General features: G+C 59.5%; 1 protein-coding gene across 2 annotated transcripts in view; it reads right to left on the reverse strand.

The window, feature by feature from the left end:
- The window catches only part of LOC122372373 (Krueppel-like factor 8), a 73,012-nt gene that overhangs the window by 36,215 nt on the left and 24,745 nt on the right, over nucleotides 1–12,052 (reverse strand). The window lies entirely within an intron of this gene.

The raw sequence follows: 12,052 nt of genomic DNA on the forward strand, positions 1-12,052 counted from the left end.
GTCACTCACGGACACAGACACGGATATAGGTACACGGGTCACGGTCACGGTCACGAATTGTCACGAACGAACCGCTCATTGTCACGAAGAGACGGCCAGTCACGAAGAGACGGCCAGTGGTCAGTTTAACACTGACCTTTGTAACTGAGGTCAGTGGTCAGTTCGGCGGGATTTACAGTCCATGGGTGCCTCGTGACCGTATGAAAGGACCGGTCACGGGTCGCGGGTCGTTGGTCACGGTCAGTTCACGGGCGTCGCCGACCAGTCACGGATCACTGACTTGTCCGGGCGGCCAGGCTCGTGGCAAGCGCGAGCCTGGAGTAACGGCCTGACACACCTGATGCATGGCTCAATTAATCGCGGCCAGTGGACGGATGACGGCGGCTGGCGACGGGCCGACGTACGTCACACGGCGGACGAGGGAAGACTTGTGGGTGGAGTGAGGGACCGATAAGGAAAATAGGTGGGCGAGGGAATGGGAAAGGTCTGGGACTATATCAATAAATCAATATGGTTGTCAACTGTGTGTTTTAGCTCAGGCGCCGGCGGTGGATAGCGACACTTCACCGCTGTTTCTGACGCCGTCAACTGCAGCCTATGAGCTCCGTCACCGGCCGGCGGTGGTGGGGTCGGAACATCAACGGGCCCATCTCCCCTCCTCCCTCCCGCCCGCTTCGCCAACCGCACAGCCTTGTGCCAGTTTCGCGGCGCGCGCGCAGGATTCGCCGCCGACCGGCGATGTTCGGGGCGGCGCTGGTCGGCGCGTTTTTACGGGGCCAGTCGGGACGTGAGGCGATTTGTGTGCGTTTGTGTGTGTGTCTGCCTGTGAGTGTGTGTGTGCAGTGGCGAGGTTTGGCCCGCCCCTCCGGCCCGGCCCGGCTGGGCTGGGATCGGCTGGAAGGGCACGGCACTCGACAAATGGTGGCCCTGACAGCGACAAACGGGCCTGGACCTTGAGCCAGCCATATCTCGAGGTCAAACAGTGCAACGGACAGATTTTACGGTCGGAATCACTAGTTTTTCCGGCATCATCTCTCACTCTCTCAACATTCACTTTTTTCTCTTTACAAATGCTGATTGCATAGTCAGTTGAGAAACAACCGTTACTCCCAACACAGAGCCATTAGTCTGATATGCCCGGACAAAAATTGGAGTCGGCGATTCCACGCGTCGGTAACACGAAACAGTGGTGCCGCGGCACACTGAGGCAATCATCCTCGCTACCTGGGACGGGTTCTCCAGAGTTGTCACTGCGTCACCGACTCACCGTCACGGCATCACAATCCCCATCACTATCACTGATAACGGCCCGGTCCCCGTCACCGGCCGGCAATATGACTGCGTTTTACCTCCCGCTGCTGACTGGCCCACGTTTTAGCCAGACCTGCAGGCCCCACTACGTTGTCCCGGGAAAGGGCGGTCTGTGCGACTGACACAGTGGCCCGGAAGGTGACACGGCCCCACCCGACCCCCTCCCGACCCCTCCCGGCCCCCTCTGACCCCGCCCGATTCCGCCGCCCCCCGGCGCACTGCCACGCACCGGGAGCCGCCCTCTGACGCCACAGCCCCGGGCACGCCCCGGCTACGGCCGGCACGCCCCGGGTGCACCCCCTCCCCTCCCCCTACCCCGGGGCACGCCCTCTGCACCCCCGGGCACGCCCCGGCCACGTCCCGCGCCGTGCACGAAACGACCGGCCAATGTAAACTCGCGCCGAGAGAGAGGCAAACCAACGCGAGTTCCCAGCGACACACGACTTGACGGTGGGCACAGCTAAGTGGCACGCCAACAACGCTTTCGTAAGGTTTGCTCAGTCCATTTGATAATGACTGGGCGCTAACTGGGAGCCAGTTTCACCCGCTTATTTCGTCGTCAGTAATGGCATGGACCGCCGGCGCACTGCACGGCTTTGGTCACCGGTTGGAGGCAGTCACTGGCGCCATGGCTCCTCCTGCCTCATGTTTTAATGTGCGTGCACTGATTGATCGCCCTCAGGACTCAGTCAGCTAGACCTGGCGCCACCGTTGCTGCCGGCAGTGGTCCAGCGCCGCTCACTGGAAAATGTTACCGGGACAGGACGTGAGCGTACCGATCCCGAGTCGCGTAGGGAATTGACGAATGATGGTCAACGTCACACATTTAGCGTGCATTTTCGTCTTTTGCACAAACGCTTACATAAGTCCGAAGATAAAGAGTGGTTACATGAAGGCTTTATGACATTGAAGTTCTAACTAGCCCCTCCCGTTTGACCGTCAGCCGCGCCCGTACGGAGACTGGCTGTGACGGCCGCGGTGACCGATTCGCGAGCCGCACTGGCGTGGCGTGCTTTCGCCGACTCTCTGCGACCATTAGATGCGCCGCGCCGCGACATCAAAGGCGCTCGGCGCCGGCGCAAATAAGCAATTCGTCATGCATCCGGTTATGCCCAATAACCGCCGCGCCATTGTCTTGGAGTCGCTCAAACGAGGCGAGCCGCTAGTCGTGACCGCCACTGGACCTGTATCGACCCACGCGAGGGGCTCGAATCTCCAACAGCGCGTACGGACACCGAAATCCCACCAAAGTATCCCCCAAACACGGGCTGAGCAGCGCCCGGCAGGTGCGGCGGCCGCAGTATCGTATCTCACCGGCCCGTAACGCAACACGGCGGATAGATCAGCGAGCCAGCGACTTATCCCGGGACATCCCGGCTGGCGGCGCCTACCATGTGGTTGCACAGGCGGCGCCACAGCTTAGTGCGACATTTATGGCGCTGCTTAGCGCGTTGCAAATCAGCACGGATTCAATCTGTGCCAGCTTTGATATGTATCGGGCGCGTCGAGCGAGGTGTAAGCGGTCGGCGAGAGGCGCATCGGTTCTTAACGGTCCCCGGTGGTCCGCCAGTTGGTCCCAGGTGGTCCCCGGTGGTCTCTTGGGGTTAGACGAGCCGAGCTAAGACCATAGGTCGTGCATTACCTGACACCATATCCATAAGGCAGCGCGCGAACCGGTCATATGTATGAAGTGCCGGCCACGTCTGCGGATGGGTGCGGCGCGAGAGACCGTGACACACATTCACAGCCGAGAGGAGCGGACATCCGCCCGGAGGGCGTAGAGGGGGGCCGGCCTCGCCCCCCCCCCCCCGGACGGGAGAGGGAGAGGGAGAGGCAGCTCTGTCGGGAGCGGATGATCAGCAGACCTCGGTCTGAGTGGAGACAGACGGTAGAGCTGATAGAAAACAGACGGCCAGGCGGGAACTCTGAAGGTTGCACTGCGGTTCTGCACCCTGGCCAGATACGCTGGCTCCACCCTCTTCATACACTACTCGGGGGTCGTGTGGGACCACAGACGGCCGCCCCCGCCCCCGCTGCGGCCGCCCTCCGTACACAATCTCACACGGCCCGCCCGTACCGTGTTTACCGCCTGCGGCGTGGGACGTAGGCACGCCGCGGCTACGCCCGTCCGTCCGGCGGGCCGAGAAGGACGGCGCTGGGCTGAGGCACCACCCCGGGTGGGTTAAAACCGATGACGGATCACCCACTCCAGGCCCCTCTGGCTCTGCCACTTTGGTCGGTTTGTGGGGACCCTCCGCGGCGGCCCTGCTGTCAGCAGCCGACTCCCACGGCCGCTGCTGTTCCCCACCCCGCTCCCACCCACGGTCCTTTGTTAATCAGGCGTGCGCCGACCGAGGGTGACGGGGTACAGAGCGCCCGCGGCACCCCACCGCCCCCGCCCGACCGCCGCCGCTGACCTACAAACTTATCGACATGACAACAGAGCGTGGTCGGTGCGGCCGCCCGAGCGACCGACCGACCGAGCGAGCGGGCGCCGCCGCCAGGCAGTCGGGCAAATATTTGCGCAGGGCGGTCCGTGGGCCCCGGCCGGTCGGCCGGGCGCCGCCCTCGCTATCCGAATCAGTCCGCGCGACTGCAGCTGTGAGCTCATTGCTGGTCGGCCAGGCCGCTGACGAAACCCGTGATAGACAGACGCAGTTGAAGCGGGTAATTAAAATCAAATCAGGCTCAATCTACGCCACGGCGCGGTACAATGGTCCTTTTAAACACGCCGTCGGCGCGGCACAGCGGAGGAAAATGACGGTCACTTCGGCGACAGCTGCATTGGTAAGGAAGTGGCCGTAGTGTGACCGCTGTGAGACCGCACGGACCAATAGACACCGCAGTGGTGCTCGGGCCAATCGACCCAACCGACCCGTACCGCCTCAAAAACGGTCACCGAACAGCGGTGTTCGATCGTGTCTGGAGACGGCACGGCCTGCCGCCACCGGCGCCACGAGCGCAGCCGACGAGCCGTTTTTCGCCGCCTGCTGCAAAAAGGCCAGCGCGGCAGATGGCGCGGGAAACGCGGCTCGGCGCGACCCCGCCAGCTGGCTGAAGTGACCACACTCGGACTGTCGTGACCCGACTCCCGCCCTCCGCTCTCCCTCCCTCTCCTCTCTCCCTCCTCCCCAGTCGCGGCGTCCTCTTCCCGCAGACCGGTGCGGCCGCGTATCGTCTTCCGCCCGGGGCGGTCCCAACGGGCCGCAGCCGGGCGCGGGGCGTCATCTGACGCGGGTCCGCACACGCCGGGCCGAATTCCAACCAGCCGGGCATTCGTCAACAGGACCAGCGGCCGGCGGAGAGCAGTCGGGAGGGACCGCGCTGGGAGGGTTCTGTCCTGCGACCGTGCGCAGCTCTGCGGCCCGCCCCTCCCTGACCGAGCAGCACCTGCCCCTCCCCTCCCCTGACGCGGCGCTGGCCGCCGCCCCGCGCGCGCAGGAAGGGTTGGCATAATACAATGAAGAATGCGAGGGAGGGACCATCTGTCCTTGTTCCCCTTCCCGAAAGGGCGCTTCTCCACGCCCCTGCCGACGCCCCGAGCGGTGCGGCGCGGCGGCCGCGTCCGGCCGGCGTTTTTGCACGTTCCAGCGGGGCCGCTGGGTTCTGAGTTCTGACCGATGTGGGTCAAACAGTGACACTGGCGCCGTGCGTGTGCCATTGTGTCCTGGGGCGGTGTGGGGTGGATTGCACCGCCCTGGGTCACGGAGGCGCCGCCACGACCCGGCGCCGACACGGCAGTCGAGTCACAATGCCACGCCGCGCAGCCTTGTCCTTGATATCGCACGCGAAACAGCCACCGGGCTGCCACCGTCCGCCACCCGTCGCCCGTCGCCCGTCGCTCCGGCGTTTATCAATCGTGTTTCACAACGGCTGCAAATCGAAACACAAAAATGACAAGTTTGCACAACTCCACGTGCAAATCTGATCCGGAGAGCGACGACCACCGGCGCCGGCGGTGACGGTAGCGGAGCGGGCTCGCATCGTCGACTGTGCGCACACCGAAACGCTGCCAGCCCTCTGAAATCGGCGCCGGTGACTGGCCGAAAACAAAGCCGTCCATGGGACTGCCGACACGCTGCAGGGCTGACGGGCGCCCGTCATCAGCGACGCCGGCGTCATCGGCTGAACGTCAGTGTGTCCGGTACGCGCTATGTCAGCGGCGTGCGGACGCGTGGCCGTCGGCAATCACTCAGAGCTAATTGAGCCGTCGTGACGGAGCAAATTCGAAAATCGTCAAACCCTACACGCCCCAATTTGGCCATTCTTCGCGGCGTCTCCTGCTGGTAGCCGGCGGCTATGGCTGTCAGATGCCCTCGGGCGTCGCAACGAGGCGGTACGGTCGGCCAGCCAGGCAGGCGTGGCCACGGCACTGAAACATCCTTTGCCGGCGGGCAGAGGGCAGACGGTGACTCAGTCGAGAGTCGAGACCCAGACTTCCCAGAGCAGTAAAGTCACCACTGAGGTCTGGGGGAACTGCGAGTGTGCGACCGCTTTGTTTTGCACGGCGCAGGCTTGGAAAACGGGGCCCTCGGGTGTGTGGAATATTCCGAGCAGCGGTGCGTGGTGCACCGCCCGCCGCAGGCTTCCTTCCCGTGTCTCATCCTCTGCTCCTCCTCTCCCTCCCTCTCTCCCCCCCCCCCGCTGCTGACGTCACGAGGCACGCGCGGACGGTCAGTCTGTCCGCCACGCCTGGCGCTGATAAGGATACCGCGCCGGTCCATCTCGGGCGGGTGGTTCGCCGCGGGCACGAGCCTCTACCCCGCCGTCGGTACATCGGCGTGACATGTGTACTGACAGCTGATCTGGTGACCGACCGCCGCCCCCGCCCCGCCCCCGCCCACGCCCGTGCCGAGCGGCGGCCGGCACGGTGCATCGGCGCGACCTTTGCCCTCGCCCCTCTCGTGCGCCGCCGTCGCCCGGCCGTCTCTGTTCGCCGCAGACGCGCATCGCCCGTCCGCCGTCCGCCCCCGCCCGCGGGTTCCTGGAAGACCACTCCCGGCGGGGAGATGGCACCGCCTGCCACCGAGTCGGGAACCCTCCCAACCCCCCCCCCCTCCTCCCGCCCCCTTTCCCCGGATGGTCACCGTTTCCGGCGCGCGGGGAGGGGTCACATCACGACAGGATGGGCGGCCAGCGAGTGGCCTCAGAACTGGTTTGAACCGATATCGCGCAGGCAGGCAGAGACGCTCAAGTCCGCCAACTGGTTTGGATTCATGTGGCGTAAAGTCACGGCGTTTGGACAGCCTCGGCCAGGATTGCCTCAGACACATTGCGCATCACAGTGCATTGGAAGCGATCCACGCTGAGGGATGACAGGCTCTGATTACAACACCGTGCATGGAAAATGTCATTGGCGTGCAGTAACGGGAGAAAAACTCAATTAGGCCTTGGGAGTATACAAACTTCGTCCCAGTTTCCTTACAGAATACCACAGTGCTATTCGCTTTTCAAAAGTGTGGCCCAGGGACTATGACGTGATAATTTTCGTAGAAATAAATGACCTTTCTAATCGTAAATATTGTTGAATGAATGGCGAACGAAGTAGCGACACGAATCCCCAGTCGGTGGCATTGAAGGTTTAAAACTGCACACATTTAGCTACTTTAACAATGGATGTAGAAATAATTGTAGCAAAAGTCGGCAAACAAGGTCGCATGGCTAACCCGCCATGCCAAAAGTAAGTAATTAGGAGCACGAAAATATAAGCTACCAAATGGCATAGTACCTTATAAGGGAGGTAAAAATGTTGACTTAATTCCGTCCTGCACATTGTCCTGTCATTTATTTTCCACAACGGTAAGCGATACCCGTTACCGGGCACGAAGCTCGTAAATTTCGGGACAACAGCGGTGCATTGCCGAATAAAAGGCATAAAACCGCACTTGATATAGGCGACAAATCACTGGTGAAACATGAATCTAATCTACATCGTGAGTGTATTTATGCTTCATACGGTAACATATGGCCCAGCCCACAGGACACACTTCCTTGCCTCGCAAAATGACTAGAAAACCATCCCGCACACCGCATGTCTGATTTATCACTTATAGCCGGTCTTTCTCTTTGTCATTGGCTAGTTCCCGCTGCTAGTAAATGGTAAAAACTGACTGTATCATCGATCAAAATGCGTCCAATTTTCACTTAATTGCCACATACATTAAGTCTGTACGGGGAACCGTCCGTTTGGGGACAGTGGTCGGTGAGTGATCTGCCGTATTTGTCACCATCGAGACAGCCACGTCGGCGGCGGCGACGGAGGGGGCGGAAGCAGGGGCGGCCTAAAATTGACGACAGGGAACGGACAGAGTTTTCTGGCCGCACCTGCCAAATGCCTTGAGAGTTGAGACCGAGGATACGTAGGATCGACTGAGCTCAATGGACACACATGAGGGGGACGATGGAGACACGCCTTGTGGGTGGTGTCAAACTTTCTTGCACGGGGCGGGGGTCCACAGTGCCCTGACGCCATCCAAACGATGACACCACCGTCCCACACAGGCGGCCCGTCTAAAACAGGCGCGGGGCGCGCCGCGGGTTCCCAGGCTAAACAGCTTCCATTTAACGTTATCTGGGAACGGAACAAATGACATCCGGCACTTGGTCACAGGAGCTGGCGGCAGCAGGCCGCCCTGGGACTGCCTCTGGGACGATAGGGCCGCGGGTAGGGGTGTGTCAGCCGGCGGGCGGGCCTCGCCGAGCCGCTTCCAGGAAGTGGGCTCATTGGCCACTCCTGGCCGGCGCACAGAGTCGACCTCTGAATAAAATAGCGATTAAGGCGCGATGGGCCATCTGTTACAGAGGCGTGGTCGGCGGGCCGTGCCGCGACGTGCATATGAATGCGGCCGCCGCGTGTCGGTGACTGGCGCCGCGCGAGGCGACTCGATGGCCCCTCCTCAGACGACGTGCCCCGGGGGGAGAGAGTCGCCGCGCCCGTCTGTCTCTCAGCGATGGCGGACCGAACACGCCCTGGCAGAGCCGAGTCCTCGAGTGAAGAGGCGTGCGGTGAGGGCGGCGGGGTGCCGCAGAGACGGATGGTGCAAATGACAGGGAGGGGCCGGCGACGGGCGGTCGCGACGGTCGATCACACCCCGTGAGAGGTGAAAAGGTCTCTGCGGGGCGTGTTGAGCGCTGTCAGAAACAACTCAGCGTCAATCCCTTCTGGTGGTGAACGTTTTGCCTCCGGAACTTCTTGCACTATTGAAGTCTTGAACTCTCGAATTAATTTCAATCCAACATAGATTAGTGATGACGCGGGGTTGGGCCCTGACGGCAGCCCCTGTCCGTGCATTTTCGTATCCGTAAGTGTGTGCGTTTTCTTGTGTAGGTATTTCTTGTGTTATCTTCAACCAGCTCGGACTCGGAGTGTAATCGCCACGCCGATTGTGGATTGCTCTTGATCGTCAATACATACATACATAGTACATACATACATACATACATACGGTTGGTGTGAGAGTCCAGCTCACCATGTCAGCTCACCACGGGCACTGCCATCAGCTCAGATTAGTTCATAATGAGCCGACAGCCAGCCCGTTACAAATCATCGCATTGTGAAACGGCCAGCCGGTGAGCAGAGCCGGTCAAACTCAGCGTGAGAGATGCAGAACAAGGCAGCTTAATAACGAGCAGCTCTCAGCGCATTGACAACTCAGACGGCGCGGATTATCGGCGCTAAGGGCCGGTCGATACATCACGAGGGCTCTCAGAAGTCCAGCGATGGGCCAGAAGGCTCGTCCGACAGCTGTCTAGCTGGTCCACTCGCGGAGAGACGCGGCCGGACGAGCTGTCGAGACGCTGCCTCAATTTATCATCGCGCCACATTAGCACACAATTACAGCACGATCAGCATTCATAATCACGCAGTGAAAACATAATTGAGCCAAATAAGGCAAAAGCCGGCCGGTGCGGCCATCGGCTGGTCTGGCAGCGTCTCCACCGCACAGATGTGCCTCCCTCCCTTCGCCCCCCCCCCCCCACCCCCAGACGGCCTCGTGCCCCGCTTTGCTACGACCGCAGCCGAGGTCAGGTGGGGTGGGCGGAGCCTCTGAATCCCCGGCCCATGATTGGTGGATCGGAGCAGCGGGGCCGCCGGCAGTCAGCTAACTTTTCAGGGAGCCGGAGGCCGTTCCATGTAGAGCGTTCCAGGAGCAGCCTCGGCCTTATCACGCCCTGCTGCCTTCATTACATGTGTCCGTACTGATTATTGATAATTTATCACTTTCTGGGCGGCGGGAGGCGGGTGCGTGTATGTATGTGCCGCTTTGGTGCCGCTCCCGGCGGCTTCGCTAACAAAGCACCGGCTTTATCGGCATCAGCTGGCCGCGAAATCGTTTCAGCGGCCGCGAAGTGGGCGGGTTCTCCGGTGTCGACTGGTCGGCAACTGTTTAGCTGAGGGGTGGAAGCAGCCCGTCGGCCACCAAACGGCCGCTGCCGCACCTGCCCTGCATGGGAACGACGAGCCGGGAGGCGCGAAAGGAGCTCACAGCTCGGAGATCCGATAGAGCTGGATTCCCGGCGCCTGCCATTATCAAGAGCCATAGGCGGCCAGCCACTGGGCGGACAGGCTGCTCACCGACAAAATACGAGCCGAGCAGTGCGCCCCGACAGAAACGCATCCCACGCTGAATGAATGACTAATTGTTCACTGACGTCAACCGCGCGGTACTCTAATTACAGGTTTGGGCCGGTGGTAAATCCTCGCAAAGCATTTCTATACCAACAGTGCGGTCGTATATGCATGGCCTTGGGCTACATGTGTTTTACTGGTAGCATTTTATTTATAATGGCCGTAAAATTGTGCACGCAGATAACGGGTTTGCATGCCCATGGAAAATACCAGCCGTGCTTGAGAAAATGGTCGACTGGTGTGCTCCAAAAACATGGAAACACGTCGCAATAATGAAGTGTTTGAGGCTGCGATAATGGGCGAAACACACAGTGACAACATTCAACTCCCGGTTATTTAAAGCCGAACATTCCTGTCCAAGTTAAAGCAACAGCCAGGAATGAGCCCATAGTGAACGTGCAAGAGAAATACCGCCGACTTTTAGTGTCTAATGAAATTACAATGCGTACTAAAGTGACGATAACCATGAGTTATTGAGAACATGGAATGAACAGACTGGACTGCGCTGCGAGGTTTTAAAACCACCGCAACTGCGGACTTATTACCAACCTGTTAACAGCCGTGCAATTTGATAGCGCACACAACCGATATTTTAATTGACTTATGCAAAATAAAATCAAGGCGAGTATGCATGCAACTCTCCTCTATAAAGCAAACTGCCATGAAATACCATCGCCAATACAATTTGATTGTTCATAAACACGGGTCAATGACCAGGTTTGTGTCACGTGGAGACGTTGCCTGGATACGCTAGTTTTCCTTGATGCCAAACAAGTCCCTGGAGCCATGTAGCGATCATTTATTCGATGAATTGCTCCACATTAACCTGTGCACGCTAGTGAATGAGGACAGCAATAAATCACCTGAAAACGGCGGCCGACGATCAAAGTTGTTCTTTTACCGGGGACGGTGGCCGACTTTTGGAAGACCGACCTCGGCACATTAGCTGATTGAACATACAGTTGACACTGTCTATGGGTGCATGATCAAAGCAAGGCGTTCAACAACATATTGCTCATCTGGTTCCTCAGTGCGATGTCATGGAATAAAATAGGCGCTTTATGCTGTCCGGTGCATCGCATTTACCTAAGCTTGGCAAATTTGTATGTCATATAAAAGGGCACATGTTTAAATCAAGAACCAAAAATATATTAAACGGGATGGCAGAAATAAGGGGATATTTACCTTGCTTTTAATTTAGAACTTCGAGGCTAAATTATTTGAATTGTGACATATTTTCTTGTTAGCCTAAGCCAGCTGTTTATTTTATGTTGTTTTTGTTTATGTTGGGACATCAAACTAAACGGAACGTAGTTAGTAATGCGTTAAAACAGCATTCACCAGACCCCCTTTTAAAACAAACGTTTTCCTTTGCCACAAATGTGCTGTTCAAGTTTGTACTAACAACTAGCCCGAACATCCCGTGACATGACGAGTGCTTGACGACACCGCAGTGGACACTAATTACCAGTAGTGAAGACGGCTTTTCACGACACGGTCGCCACACAATCATGAATAGGGAAGGACGACCAATTACCACGAACGCAACCAGCGCGGTATTGGAAAACCCGTGCAGCACAACCACAGAGGGCCCGGCCGGGTTTGAGTTGAACTCATGAGTCATGATACGGCGCCAGCCACAATAGATTGGCGAGGAAAACAACATCGTCAGGCGTGGCAAGGGCGGACGGCGGGGCAGCAGCACCTTCCGCTGACTGACCAGGAGGCAAACATCCTCACTGACTCCTCCCCCCCCCCTGGACGGACGGGCGGACACCCCCTCAGGGCTCTGTGGGGAGCGTCTGGCCCATCCGGCCGGTCACAGCTGCTCGTCGAGAGGGGATAAAGGGGTCGGGAGGGGCCGGGAGGGGCCGGGAGGGCCAGCGGGCGTCCGGACGGCGGAGGGGGGCCGTCTGGTCTGGTCGGGAGGGGTCAGAGGGGGTCCGCCCCCGCGCGGGGCCGCCGCGGGCGCTGTCAGGCCACACTTGAATCGCTGCCCAGCAACAAGCCTGCTCCGCCAGCCAACCGACGGGGAAACATAAATAAACAAGCTCCGGCGGCGGCGCGGTGGCGCGGCCCGGCCCGGCCCGGGGGCCGGTCAGCTCAGGTGCT

The sequence above is a fragment of the Amphibalanus amphitrite genome, unplaced genomic scaffold, assembly GCF_019059575.1.
Source record: "Amphibalanus amphitrite isolate SeventyFive unplaced genomic scaffold, NRLGWU_Aamphi_draft 001353F_arrow, whole genome shotgun sequence".
NCBI classification, from domain to species: Eukaryota; Metazoa; Arthropoda; class Thecostraca; order Balanomorpha; family Balanidae; genus Amphibalanus; species Amphibalanus amphitrite.